This window comes from Anastrepha obliqua, chromosome 4 (assembly GCF_027943255.1).
Source record: "Anastrepha obliqua isolate idAnaObli1 chromosome 4, idAnaObli1_1.0, whole genome shotgun sequence".
NCBI lineage: Eukaryota > Metazoa > Arthropoda > Insecta > Diptera > Tephritidae > Anastrepha > Anastrepha obliqua.
Window position 1 is genome coordinate 7,204,966 of NC_072895.1, and position 14,595 is coordinate 7,219,560.

At 39.4% G+C, this 14,595-nt stretch overlaps 2 non-coding genes across 2 annotated transcripts; both read right to left on the reverse strand.

The window, feature by feature from the left end:
- Positions 1–2,069: 2,069 nt before the first annotated feature.
- Trnat-ugu (transfer RNA threonine (anticodon UGU)) lies at positions 2,070–2,141 on the reverse strand. The gene has a single exon. It is a non-coding gene; the product is annotated as a tRNA-Thr (tRNA).
- Positions 2,142–10,618: 8,477 nt separating this feature from the next.
- Positions 10,619–10,690, reverse strand: Trnat-cgu (transfer RNA threonine (anticodon CGU)). The gene has a single exon. It is a non-coding gene; the product is annotated as a tRNA-Thr (tRNA).
- Positions 10,691–14,595: the final 3,905 nt, after the last annotated feature.

Genomic DNA, 14,595 nt, shown 5'->3' on the forward strand with positions numbered 1-14,595 from the left:
CGTCTCTCTTGCATACAACTCTCACTTCGAAAAAGCACCGGATTATGACAAAATCACCCTAAAGATGCTGAAAGAGCTTCCCAATATTGCCATTCTTCATATCACCCACATATTTAACGCAATCTCTCGTACTGCCTACTATCCGAAAGCTTGGAAATCATCTAAAATAATTATGATTGGTAAACCTGTGAAAGGCCTAAGCCCAGCATCAATTAGCTGCATCATCATGCTATTTTATACGCATTATAAACATCTGACATGTCAACAATGAGCCAAACAATGACATCAACATTTGCCGATGATACTGCAATACTTTGCACTCACAGAGACCTAAAAGTGGCAACGTCTAGACTTCAGGGGCATATAGATGCAATAGAAACATGGCTCAAAAACTGGAGAATAAAGGTTAATGAAACCAAATGCGTGCATATTACTTTTGGTCTAAGGAAAGAAACTCGCCCTGCAGTTACAATTAATGGTCAGAATATACCACAACAAAATAAAATAAAATATCTTGGAATTCACTTAGATGGAAGACTCACATGGCGGAATCATATTGAAGAGAAAGTGACTAATATCAAGCTTAAAATGAAAAACCTACATTGGATGCTTAGTTCGATTCGAGAGTACAAAGTGCTACTATATAAAGCCATGCTAAAACCAATATGGACATATGGTATAGAAATATGGGGAACTGCTACGCTTTCCAAAATCGAAGAACTTCAGAGAGCGCAATCTAAAGTCTTGCGGATAATTACGGGAGCTCCATGGTATATAAAGAATGTTAATATAACATTCACAGAGATATTTGGATACTTCGCGTAGCCGATAAAATTGTATGAGCAAAAAATACTTACAAAATCTTGAAGACTATCCCAATAAACTAGCCCGAAATCTACTTCTAAATGAAAGTCACACACGATTGAGAAAAAAAAAACGTCTTCAAGTCTGCACTACCTTAACTATCTCATATCGCACCAGGATCCGTCCACGAAGGCAACGGAATCCCCGCCATTCCGAGTTTTAGTACGGCAAATGGCTTCTTCCGTGCCAGTCAACCGCGAAGCCCTGCTTCCGACAATCGAAGCACAACTGTTTTTTTCGTTATTGGCTTTTCCAGGTGAACAAAAATTTCGCGATGGATGCCAGCAGCACTCTTCCTGAGATCCTGTTTTGACAATCTAACGGTCATCTTATCAGTTTAGCTACTAGTCTTCCACGCTTTCTTTTTTCGGAGAAAGTTTTCTGCTGTTTTATACTCAGAAAAATATTTCAAAGTACTAAAAACCATCGTTTTTGAAATGTTTAATTGAGTTGTAATAGCAATCTAGGATATTCCGCTCTATTTAACTCTATGATTGCTTTTCGAAAAGCTGATGTGCAATTTTTCCCTTTCGCCCTTATTGAATCGTTTCTGTTTACCCTTTTTTTCTGTATACTTTCGCTAGTTTCCCCTATGCAATCTCCGATTTATAATCCCCAACTCTTGAATTGTCTCTGGATAGTTAGCTAATAATCATTCTTAAAAACTAGTGGAGTCAAATCAATTGCAGATTTCTGAAAGTTTTTTCAATTTCTCTCATTTGTTTAAGCGAAAAGCGATCCATTTCTAAATACCTAACGTTGAACTCAATGACACGTCACGTATGTTTAGAAAAGCTTACTTTTAACTGAAAATATGAGGAAAAAAAATCCACTAATAATTTAAAACTTCATTAGGCCAAGAAAAAAGGGAAATTCCCTGATAATACAAAAGGTTTTGAAGAAACACTCTCTATTTGATCTGACCTAAGCAATTATTAGAGCTGGAGTGGTCAGAATTTATTTGCAAAAGAAATCATCCAATTTGGTTTTTGAATAACTTTTTCATGAAATACTAAAAAGGAAAAAAAAATTATTTTGAGTGATGGACATCTTTTGACCTTTACTCTATTGCTTGTCTGTTCCTCAAAATCAGTCTCAAATATGATTGAAGTACGGCGCAATTTGCCAAAATTATAAACCTTCCCATAGGGTGATTGATTTTGCGCCACCTTGTATTTTAAAAAAGGGTGAACACAGATGTGCCATGCCTCCTGTGAGGATTGAACTCACGACCCCTGGTTTACAAGACCAGTGCTCTGCCACTGAGCTAAAGAGGCGCTTATAAGAAAATATAAGAATTGGCCTGAAATTATGAAAAAAAGCAACCTAATTTTTTCATAAGTAAAGCTTCTAGGGGAGGCCTGAGTGCCAAGAGAACAGTTGTTATTAATTTAAAAGAGTTTTGATGTTAAGACAAGCTGAGTTGAAGATAAAAAACATAGACATGCAGTTGTTTGCAAAAAAATATACAGCAATGAACAAAAGAAAAAGCTGTGCAATCAATTTTGCAGTTTTGAAGAAATGTATGTATGTATGTTATGTAGGTATGTAGGCACGTTTAAAAATGTTGCCGAAATTTCGGCTTCAAAATTGGATGACTAAAATTTAAAGGTTTCCCTAACCAGGCTGCTAGATGTGATTGTGAATCGGTCAATAATGCATTAATGAATTGTTGAATGAATGAATGAACGAAATGAGGTATGCACTTCGACCCACGGTCTTTTGTGCCTTCTTCTCATCACAGTACCTCATCCAAACCAGCCCTCTCAACAACCCTAATATGGAGTTGGCTTGAGCCGAGCGTATGCGCCTTTCTTCCGGCCGAGAGATCTAATCCTTCTTCTAGCTAAGGCATCATATTCGAGGAGAAGGTCTGTCGGAGCTTCCGGGGATTGGTCACAGAAACTACAGCAGCCAGTGGACCATATCCCCAGCATATACACATGACTGCGTAATCTTTAATTGCTTTAATTAATTATTATACTCGTAATATTTCTCCCTACTTATGAATACGGATTGGTTCTCATGCTTGTGGTAGTCATGTTGATATGTTTGAGTGACAGATCACTTGGTAACGGCGATGATAATGACTGTACGAGTTAGGATGATTCCTTTATGCACCGCGGCCAGATTGGTCTATTATGTGCCCCTAAGTGCTTCATTTCAATTATTCAATATTCCCGGGAATCGAACCAGCCCCTTAGGAGAAGGCATTTGTAAGTCTTCAGGCTCTAGTAGGTACGAGCCCAGTATTCTGTGTATCCTGTGACCAAATGTTTCACAATTGGTGATTAAGTGCCGCATGGACTCCTCTTAATCACAGCTGAACCTGCATAAGCTAGTGCTAGATAGTCTAGATAGTCCTATTATAATGAAATGTAAGTGCTCCACAAAGTAATCTAAGGCCTTTTTTGGATGGATGGACAAGCAGCTATTTTCAAGTTCAATCTTCTGCTCATCCTCGTCACTTTATTTTGGAGGCATGTCAGCCTTCCAGTGTTTCTTGAACTGTAGCGAGCGTACCATCAGTGCTAGCAGAAGAAGTTCTAAAAGGTGGTCCATTAGCAGACAAAAAATAGCAGGCGACAAAAAAATATATATATCATTGTTGTGTGAAATGATCTGGCAGAATTCGGCTGAATCTCCCAAGTGACGTGACAGCCGAAGTTCCCCTCACAATTTTCTTTTTCACCATAGTTAAAGAGCAAACCTAGTAAATCTGGGGGTTAAGTGTGTTTTGGTTCTATTATAGAGGTAGGGCACACAGAGGCGACTGGCAGGAACTGCCTAAAGCCTAAAGACCGACCATTGTGGTAATATTCCACTCCTGCACGAGGTGCCCCTGCTTTCGACCGAAAATGGCGGATCTAGAGAGGCAAACTCGAAAAAACCCGTAATCACAGGTGTTATTCGTACCGTGCCTAAGTGATGAATGGCACTACGTCAGTGTGTCTTTTAACGGTGGCCTCCAGATACCGGGTGCCCTCTGGTTGTAATTAGCCTTACCGCAACACCGGGGCACTGTTGCGGCTCGACCTCCATTCCCCTTTACTCGTGGGATTCACTTATGTCTGAAACTAACGATAAAAACGAAAACAAAGAAAAGGCAACAATGCCTTCTACAAACCAGGTCAGCAGTGAACCTTCGGCAGCCACTGTCGAACAACAACAATTGCCGCAGGCAACAAAAGGCAGCGAATGCCCGACCTCTGCCATAGCGCAATTAGAGATGGAAGTAGACGAAATGGACCTAGGGCCCATCGGGAAAACTTCCGCTTTATCACCAGAGGAAGAGGAGAAACTCTTAACTTCTCCCTCAAAAAACACAAGTTCGGCTAAGAATGGAGCGGAAATGGAAGTGAAGCTGCGGCTCAGCGAGCCGCCAGAAAGCGACTCAGGTACCACCTGGGTAAAGGTCACTCGATTGAAGAAGCGCGACAACTAGCACAGCAGCCTATGAACTTAAAGCGTCAGCGCTCCAGCAGCACCACCCCTAAGCAAAGATCTCCCAAAAGAGCTAACTTAGTGGAAAGGACAACTGACCCATCAGAAGCCGAAAGGGCAAAGGCAGCAGTGCCTAACCTGGAGGTGAAAGAAGGGACGGCTAAAATGTCCTACAAAGATGCTGCATGTAGCACCAAGCTGGGTATCATACCACCTGATTATCCGGCAGCGATATGGCCTACGGATAAACTAAAGGTGGTGCCAAGCCAATCTTTAACAGCTGCACCTTCCGCGCAGGATACATAGTTGTCTCATATGGCAACGATGAAACAACCGACTGGTTAAAGGCAGCAATGCCTAAACTTGAACCATGGAAAGATGCGCAAATTAAGATCGTTTTAGAAAACGACATACCAAGGCCTTTGATCTTCACATGCCACTTTCCAGAACTGGACAGCACATCCACAGAGGACATCCTCAACCTCCTGGATGGGCAAAACTCTGGCCTGAACGTTCAGGAATGGCGGGTACTACGTAGGGTACAAAAGGGTAAGGTGACGGAGCTAACCATCGCAATCGACCCCATCTCCGCCATTGTGATCAAAAAACATCACTACTGGTTGAACTATGGGTTTAGCACAGTTCAACTTAGAACTAAGGCCAAAACCCCGGAGAAGGATGCTGAACCAGAAGCGCCCAAGCCTCCCGCATTGCAGCGGACCGAGGAACAACCCTGCACTTCGGCATCGGCGATCGCAGCAACCGCAGTGAGCGTAACGCAAACTGATGAGTAGCCATGTTGCTCTAAAGATGCGCCACACGCCACCAAGCCTGCACCAATGTCAAGTGCTCAAAGGGTAGAGGAAGGCATAAGAATGCGACCCCCGCTTCGTGCCGACAAGAAAAATAATGGTCCAAAGAGGACGAAAAAAGGCGAGCGTCACTTTGCTGAGGAAGCGGCCTTGCTGGGTAGCAACAGAGGCAAGAAAAAGGCAGCCAGTGCCAAACAGAGGCGATAATGCCACACGCTATCCTAAGCAACAATAGAAGGCAACTCGGATGCCTTCAATTAAACCTCCACCATGCAAAGGCTGCCTCGGCTGAACTAGCAAGGAGGTTTAACAAACAAAACTTGGATATAGCTCTAATCCAAGAACCGTGGGTACGTGACAGAGTCATTGAGGGACTCCAAGATGTTAATGGTAAGTTAATCTATGCCAACAATGATCGCCCTAGAGCGGCAATCTTAATTAGCAATAATTTAACTTTCATTCCCATTTCGCAGTTCACTACCACCGATCTCGTTGCGATCTGGACCAAGGTGCCAACAGACAAAGGCGAGCACGAGGTAATCATTGCCTCTGCCTACCTTCCAGGAGATGAGGAAACTGCTCCAACAAGGGAACTTGTAGCCCTAGTCAACTACTGCAAGGAGAAAGGCGGCAAGCGATCTTAACAAATTGTACCGCCTCATCTGCATCGGTATAACAGGAGCAATGAAAACATGCCCAACTGACGCTTTGGGCGTGCTCCTAGGTATACCACCGCTTCCCATCTTAATTGAAAAAGAAGCAAGATTGAGTGCCTTAAGACTAAAAGGCAACGCCGATCTTAAAAGTGGAGATATGAGAGGACATCTAAAGATCTTAGAAGACTTTCGACACACTCCTATACTACACAGGGTGGATACAATATCTCCCAAACCCATTCTCTACAGAAACTTCCGAATTATTATTAATGAACGAACAACTTGGAGAACTAATTCTATCAATTTCAAGCCTGGATCTCAATTATGGTTCACTGATGGGTCCAAGCTGGAAGATGGTAGAGCAGGGGCAGGAATCAATGGGCCTAAATTTAAAAAATCGATTCCGATGGGACTCTACCCAACAATATTCCAGGCAGAAATACATGCCATTGAAATATATGTGAGAGAATGCCTTCGCAGGAAAATGAGAGGTACTCACATCTACATACTCTCAGATAGTCAAGCGGCTCTAAAAGCCCTTCTATCAACAACTATCACCTCTAAATTGGTAAATGATTGCCTAAACCTTCTCAACATGTTAGGAAACCTCAACACAGTAACTCTAGTCTGGATTCCGGGACATGAAGGGCATGAGGGGAATGAAATGGCTGATGACCTCGCAAAACAAGGAGCAAATATGCAACTTACTGGTCCTGAGCCTTTCTGTGGACTCACGAAAAGCCACATTAATGAATTCCTCAGGAAATGGGAAGAAAGGAAATTTGCTGCACACTGGCTAAATTGTGCCGGTCAGCGTCAAGCCAAACAATTCCTTAGTCCCAACAAAGGAATATCAGACAAGCTACTCTCACTAAACAGAGTAGATCTGCGTCTTTTAACAGGATACCTCACAGGTCACTGCAGCAGGAGGTATCATTTAAATAACATTGGTCTATCAGAGACCAATGTCTGCCGCTTTTGCGAAATGGATATAGAAAGCTCAGAACATGTGCTTTGTGAATGTCCTGCGCTGGGCAGACAAAGACTTCACCACCTTGGTGGTATCGTAGTATCTCCATGTAATCTTTGGAACAACAAACCCACAATAGTGCTAAAATTTATAAAAAGCCTTAAACTCTAGGGTTACAAAAATAGGTCTTGCACAATAGATCAACTCTGGTCGCAGTGCGTAATGGCCTTCTAATAATAATAATAATAGTAAATCTATCATTCTTGCCGTTAACATGGCAGCCGAAGTTACTTGCTCAATTTGTTTTTCACCATAGTGGAGAGCCATAGAGAGTGCTAATCTATCATCCTTGCAGACTCATAGTAAGAATATTTGAGAATATTCGATTGGTCTCAGCAGCATTTTTTTCAAATAAAAGCAGAAAATAAGAACTTCTTGCAAAAGACTAGAAATTGGCACAAAAACTAGTGTCTTTGGCGGACAATAAATTTATGAAGAAACTTTAATTCACTAATGCAGCATTGCGATTATAGGTACGAGGTGTGTTTATCTGCTTCAAAGTAGTCTCCCTCAGATAAATACACTTGTGCTAGCGTTTTTCCAATCCCCTGAAACTGTTTTGATATACATATGTACACTTTTTGGTATGGCCTTGAGCTCTCTTGACGATTCAGTTTTTATCTCCTCAATCGTCCCAAAACGCCATCCTTTCATGGATCTGTTCAAACTTAGGAACAGGGAAAAGTCGCAGGGAACCAAATCTGGTGAATACGCTGGCTGAGGCATGATAACAGTATTGTTTTAGGCCAAATAATCTCTCACAAGCAAAGATGAGTGAGCAGGTGCATTATTGTGCTGCAAAAGCCATGCGTTTTTTTCCACAATTCCGGGCGTTTTTTTCGTATTGCTTCACGCAAACGGTACATAACTTCAAGGTAATACTCCTTATTTACCGTACGACCTTGTGGTAAAAACTCCTGATGCACTACACCATGGTAATCGAAGAAAACAGTGAGCAAAATTTTGACATTTAATCGAACTTGGCGTGCTTTTTTGGTTTTGGCTCTCCTGGAATTTTTTCTGCCCTGGACGATTGGGCTTTGGTTTCGATGTCATAACCATATACCCATGATTCGTCACCAGTTATGACCCTTTTAAGCAAATCTGGATCATAGTAGAAGTCATTCAACAATTCCTGAGAGATGCTTAGTGACAAATTTCTTCACTTTCTCAGCATTCTCATTGATTGTTCATGGGCTAGGGTGTTCAGAGCGAGCGCCGTCATTCACATATTCTCGATCTTCTATGAAAAGCTTATACCACTTGCAAATATTTTTTTGACTCAGAGTACTCTCACCGTATGCCACTGTCAACATTTCACAAAATTCCATTTTTTACACATAATTTGATGCAACTTCTTTATGATACCTTCTATATGATACCTCTCGCAAACAAACTAAGCATGCTACTATATATTGCTAAAACCATGTACATATTTTCGAGGCTAATGTAACAACATAAAAAAAGATATACAAATCGAAAGTCGCTAAGTCAGTCGAATTAGCTAAACTGTGTATTAAAGACAAAACATAAAATTCCTAAACTCGCAAATACAAACGCTTGGTATCATTATGGATAAATTTCTGGTCTATTTGCGAACTACCTGTAGAGGATCGACCAAGTCCAACCTAACCTAACCTATTTTGACCAACGCTTACCAATGCAGCCATCTACCGGAAAGCAACAATCATTTTATTCGACTAATCTGCTCTTGCAGGCATGAAAAAGCAGCCACTCGTCCACTCGTGCAACTGTCAACTACATTAGGGAAAGCAAAAAGTAGGGAGAATAGATGGTCAAGAGTTTTTAAATTAGGTGATTTCATAACTATTGGAATTCTACGGGATCTTCATATTTAAAATGGCTTCAAAAATTTTGTAACAAGGAAAACAAAACTATGTTTCGAAGGGGTTACATACGCCTAGAATTTTCAAAAAATCGATTTTTTTTAATGATTATTATTCTTTATAGTTTTAGACGTATTTCTGTGGAAGTCGATTGTAAAAATTCTCCATAGGTACAAAGTTATGGTAGAAAATGTAACTGTCCGACGATAGTTTGATGCGCACAGGTACCTGTCCTTCGTTTGAGGCAGCTGGCCGTTACTTTCGGAGCCTTTCAGCCTTCAGCGGTTCTTTTGTTATTCTAAAGTATGTACAGAGACATCTATAAAACATTATGAGAGCATACGGAGGGTCGATATGCTAAGGTTTATGAAACTAAAGCTTAGTTGTTTTTATGTTCTTGCTTTAAATGCACGCGACCTCGAGCGATTTGCACTTGAAAGTTTAAACTCGTTTTTTTCGAAACTACTTTTTCCGGCACGGTCTGCATGTCTGCGGTCTGCGGTCTACATAAACGTAAATGTAATTAAAGTGTGACATGTATGACGTAAAACGCATAGTTTTTTTTTAAATGCCGTAAATTGCAAACTTTTCCGAAATTCAAAAATCCGGGCCGGACAACTTTATTTTACAAGAATCTTTTTACTTTTTCCAGATCCATCAACATTTCAAGGAGAAATGATCAGACCGTGGAGCAACTTTTTTTTCATTGTATTTTGGGTCACGTGATTTCTTATATAGAGTAAAGTCGGGTATTGTGGTCACCATTTTACCGTGATAAAAAATCGTAATGGAAACCGATATTTTTTCTTTCTAATAGATATTGAATTATCTTTCCATTTTATTGCAAAATATAATCGTTTTCGTCTGATAATATAGAACAACTGAAACCACCTAAAAGTTGATGAAAAGAAAAATGGTGGGTAATGTGGCCCAGGGTATTCGGGTAATATGGGCCACTATATAAAATCACCAAAAACAATTGTAAGAGAATAGTAAGTCAATAAATTTATTTATATATGTAGATATTTTTTGAATTTTAATTAATTACGTTCTTGGTTGACTATTTGAAAGAAAATACCTTAGGTAAATATAAATCCACATTCTGTATAGCAGATGGTGGAAATTTGTGTTTCTCATACTCTTGTTCAAGTAATTCGAAAAACATCTTAACATTTTCCCGATGGAGAGCGAAAACAAAGCTAATTTTTTACGCCTGCGCAGGAATCCATGCTCCCAACCTTTCCCTGCAAATTGCTTAAGGACCGAAAAATTATTTGGCAATTCCGTCATAGCCCACAATACCCAATCTTACTCTACTAATTTTTGTAAGGAAAAATGAAAATAATTTTTTTATAAAGTTTAAGTACTAATAAACAATTTATAAACATTTTTTATATTTATTTCTATTGTCATCCCTTCTAAAAACAGTTTTTCTTTTAGCGCATTTTTGGCGCTGCTGGACGTATGTAACCCCTGAATTATGTAACACATGAATGAGTTTTCCTAAATGCGTTACTGAAATATTAAATTTTCTTCGTGAATTACTCTTAAGAGCGCCTATGCATATGCAACACTCTTTGTGCCCATTATCGGCAGCGCAGTCGCTGATGGGCACCTCTGCTGCCTATCGCTAATCTAGACGCTAGATTCTTGATCAAATCTGTACATAAATGGCAAGTTTACTCAACACGTATGTATATGCTTATGTATGTAAATGGTTTAAACAATTAGTAAAGTGATTTACGAAGAATATATGTACGAGTAACTGTAGGCAAATTTAGTTCCTAGTGCATTTTGTCTTATCAAACACTGCCTCCAAATGGAAACTTAGCTGCTTTTGAAAATAAGAATAAAGCTTGAGACAGATCAAAATTGTCCTACATTTTCATTTTACATGCATGTGCAAAGAATATTTTTTATTTAAAATAGCGTCTCGTCAAAAAACAAGCATTTGAGAAAATGATTTGCCTCCTGTGAGGTTTGAACTCACGACCCCTGGTTTACGAGACCAGTGCTCTACCACTGAGCTAAAGAGGCTATCAAAAATTTAACATACATTTTTCAATAAAATTTATTTAAGGTTAAGTCACGACGTAGCTCAACAGCTATGCCAGAAATTATAACTGTGATTTTGAATTTAAACTGAGATAATTATTAATTTAGACAAAATACACAGTGAACGAAGGGACTGAAAAATGTGTCCGCTTATAAGAGAAGTGTAAAAAAAAAGTTTATATTGGGTAGTCGAAAAAGTCTTTTTGTATTTTGTCAATAGATGTCGTTGGAGTTATCTATCTCCAGTGCTACCAATCACATTGTGTCATATCATATGGTGTTAGAAAGGTGACACTTTAAGCTTCATTTAACCAAAAAAAATTAAATTTATTATAGCTGTTCAAAAATGAGTCAAAATAATGAAGAAATTCGCTATATTTTGAAATTTTTGTATAAAAAAGGGAAGAATGCCACGCAAGCCACCAATGAAATTTGTGAGGTTACGGTGACGATGCTGTATCAGTTCGTGTAGCACAACAATAGTTCGCTCGCTTCCGTTCTGGAAATTTCGATGTGAAAGATGCACCTCGCTCCGGTCGACCTATCGTTGAAAAAGTCGATGAAATTATGGAAAAGATTGACCAGACCGTTACATAAGCTGCCGTGACATCGCCAAGGCACTGAACATTCATCATCAAACGGTTTTGAACCATTTAAAAAAGGCTGGTTACAAAAAGAAGCTCGATGTTTGGGTACCACATGAATTGTCTGTGAAAAATTTAATGGTCCGAATTAACATCTGCGATTCTTTACTGAAACGAAATGAAATCGAACCAATGGTAACAGGAGACGAAAAGTGGATCAAATATGACAATAACATAGTTATGCTGTGTGTTTGGTGGGATTGGAAAGGAATCATCCACTATGAGCTGCTCCAGCCTGCTCGAACGATTGATTCTACACTTTACTGTCAACAACTGATGAGATTGAAGCAAGGGATCGAAAAAAAACGGCCAGAACTGATCAGCAGAAAGGGCGTCGTCTTCCATCAGGACAACGCTAGGCCACACACATCTTTTCTGACTCGGCAAAAACTGGGAGTGCTTGGCTGACCTTGCACCATCGGACTACCATTTGTTTCGGTCAATGCAGAAGTCCCTTAATGGAGTAGCCTTAAAGAGAAGCCTGTAAAAATTACTTGTCGCAGTTTTTCGCCGAGAAACCACAAAAGTTTTACACTGATGGAATAATGTCTCTAGAAGAAAAATTGGCAAAATGTGGTCGACCAAAATGGTACATATTTGGTTTAGTAAAGTTCATTATAAATATTAAAAAAAATGTGTTGAAGTTTGATTAGAAATACGAAAAGACTTTCTCAACTACCCAATAATATGTTATGGGAGGCACAAGAAGAAAACATTAAAGTTTAACGTGACAACGTCATAAGAAGATACTGATGTAATGGTTGCATTTTTCAAAAGAAACTTTTAATTTTATTTGTTTGATAGATATTTTGTATGGATATACAGAAAGAGTTAAATGGAATCGCAATGGAATTGATCAAGTTACATCTACACAAACGTGAAAAATGACGAAACATTTATCAAATTCATGAAAGATATGTTCAATTTCAAGTCACCACAAAGAAGAATTGGTACATCGGTATCAACTTCCATGTTGGGATGTACCTACATACAGGCTGTTGTGAACATACGGAAGTAGTGCTTGATGGAGCAGAACATGGATGTTAGAGATATTTGCTCCAGGATGAATATAAACTGCGCCAAGAACCATTTTAAACGTGGCAGCAGCGGTGAAGCATGTAACTTCTGTCAAGCAAACATCACCAGTGTTTCCAATAAGGCGGATTGTATTCGACAGTTCAACGTTGACAATTTTGGCCGTGGATGTCGATGATAAATTTCTATAAATTGCCACTCCACCTGCTGCGTTTATTTCAGAATCTGACCGATTATTCTGCCGGGCTACACATTCAAAATTTTCAATTGAAATTGGAGCACAATTGTCACACATCCACGTTTCAGTCAAAATCAAATAATCAGACCTTGGAATCATTGTGTTTTTTTAATACCTGCAAAGTGAGCAGGCTAACTCTGTGAATTAAGGTGCGTTATTAGATGCAGGGTTTGAGTCATTACAGAATTGTACTGCAGTATCAGTAATTGTTCGAAGTGTGTGTCCACGAAGTCAAATGTATTCGTTACGGATATCTCTCGTTGTCTGTGAATCGTTTCCCTCCCGTCCGTGTTTAAAGCGAAATGGAGCATCTTTTTTAGTGATAATATTTTAGCCTTCTATACTTGTTACCCGACTCAGCGCCACGTACACCAACTGTTGCGGTTGCTTGGATGAGTATTTATAAACAATGACAGCAAACGTCCCACTTTGTGACTTGTGAATAGTGATGGTACAAGCAGGAACGCAAGGAAACTGTTTTCGTTTGCATTTTATAGTTTTTGTTAGTGTAATGGTTACTAATTTCTTATAAACTGGTATCCAATTTGTGGACAAAGTGTTTGGTTTGCTTTGCACGTGAGGTCAAAATTTAACTTTTGCTCTGGTTTCTGTTGTTTCTTCCGGAAACTCGAACCATAAAGTAACAATTTCTTCTCCAGCTGCTGGCGAAGTTGTACTGGCCGATGGTCCTGTTTCTGCAGAATTATCATCTACATTTGACTGTTGACGTTCGATATGGCGCAAGACACCAATAGCTCCATTTACCAACCCATCAGCGACATCTATGTTAGGAGTTATCATGTAGGGATATCCTTCTGCCAAAGGCAGCAGGTACGGTAATCCATCGGTTTCTGCCACTGTCATCTTGTGTAGTTTACCTTGTTCACTTGAATAACCAAGCATAATATAATGTGCGAGACAGTTGTATGCATTTAGAATTGCGCTTCGGTTGTACGAATCCACTTCATTGTTACTATAATACAGCCTGCCAGCATTAGGCACGTTTTCCTTGCACCAAGCCTGAGTTTTATGTTTGGACTCAATAAGGGAGATATTATCGTTGCTTAGTTGAAGTCCATCGCCGATTTTTGTTAGAATCGTTGAAAACCGCTCATCGTTTTGTTGCATAACACGAACCATTGGGAAGTAATCAATACTGTGCCAAAGAATCGGCATAGTATAACATGGAGTTGCTCGTACAGGTGGAAGCTGTCTGAAATCTCCACATAATATAATGTGAATGTCTCCGAAAAGTTTGTCGTATATGTCAGTAATCTACTGCAATCGGTAGTTAACTTGCTGAAGAATAGCGGAACTTAACATGCTGATCTCGTCGTTGAAACCAGCTTTGAGCGTTCCGCGCTCTCGCTTGCAGTTCAAGCAAGGTAACGGCGCATGAGCAAGATAACGACGCAATTTTTTGGGCTACATTGAATTATGGTATAAGACGTTATCACGTCAAAAATTCTTATGGGCTTGTGGAATGTACTGAAAATAGTGTCCGCTAATGGGAGTTGTCCGGGAGGTGTAATTAGAAAAGTAAGTATGTATTTCTTGCTTTAAATATTTAAATATAAATAAAATTAAAAGAAAACTGAGTTAATTGCTTAATTAAAAAAAATTGAATTTATTCTAAAGTTTGTTATGCAGAGTCTAAATAACATTTATTAGAATTTTTTTTTTCAATTTATACGAGTACTGTATATACCATATACATTGTGTAAAATAAGTACCCGGAATTAAAAAAAAACACATTTTTTCATATTATTCATCATTATTTGTTGGATCGCCTTCAAAATAGGCTCCTTTTGAGCCGATACAAATATTCCAACGAACAACCCAGTCATCCATGGCCCGCTGGTAGGCCGGCGCCGGGATGGCCTTCAGCTCCTTTAGCGAATTTTTTTTAATGTCTTCAATCGACTCAAAACGCCTTCCCCGAAGACGATGTAATACGTAGATAGAATTAT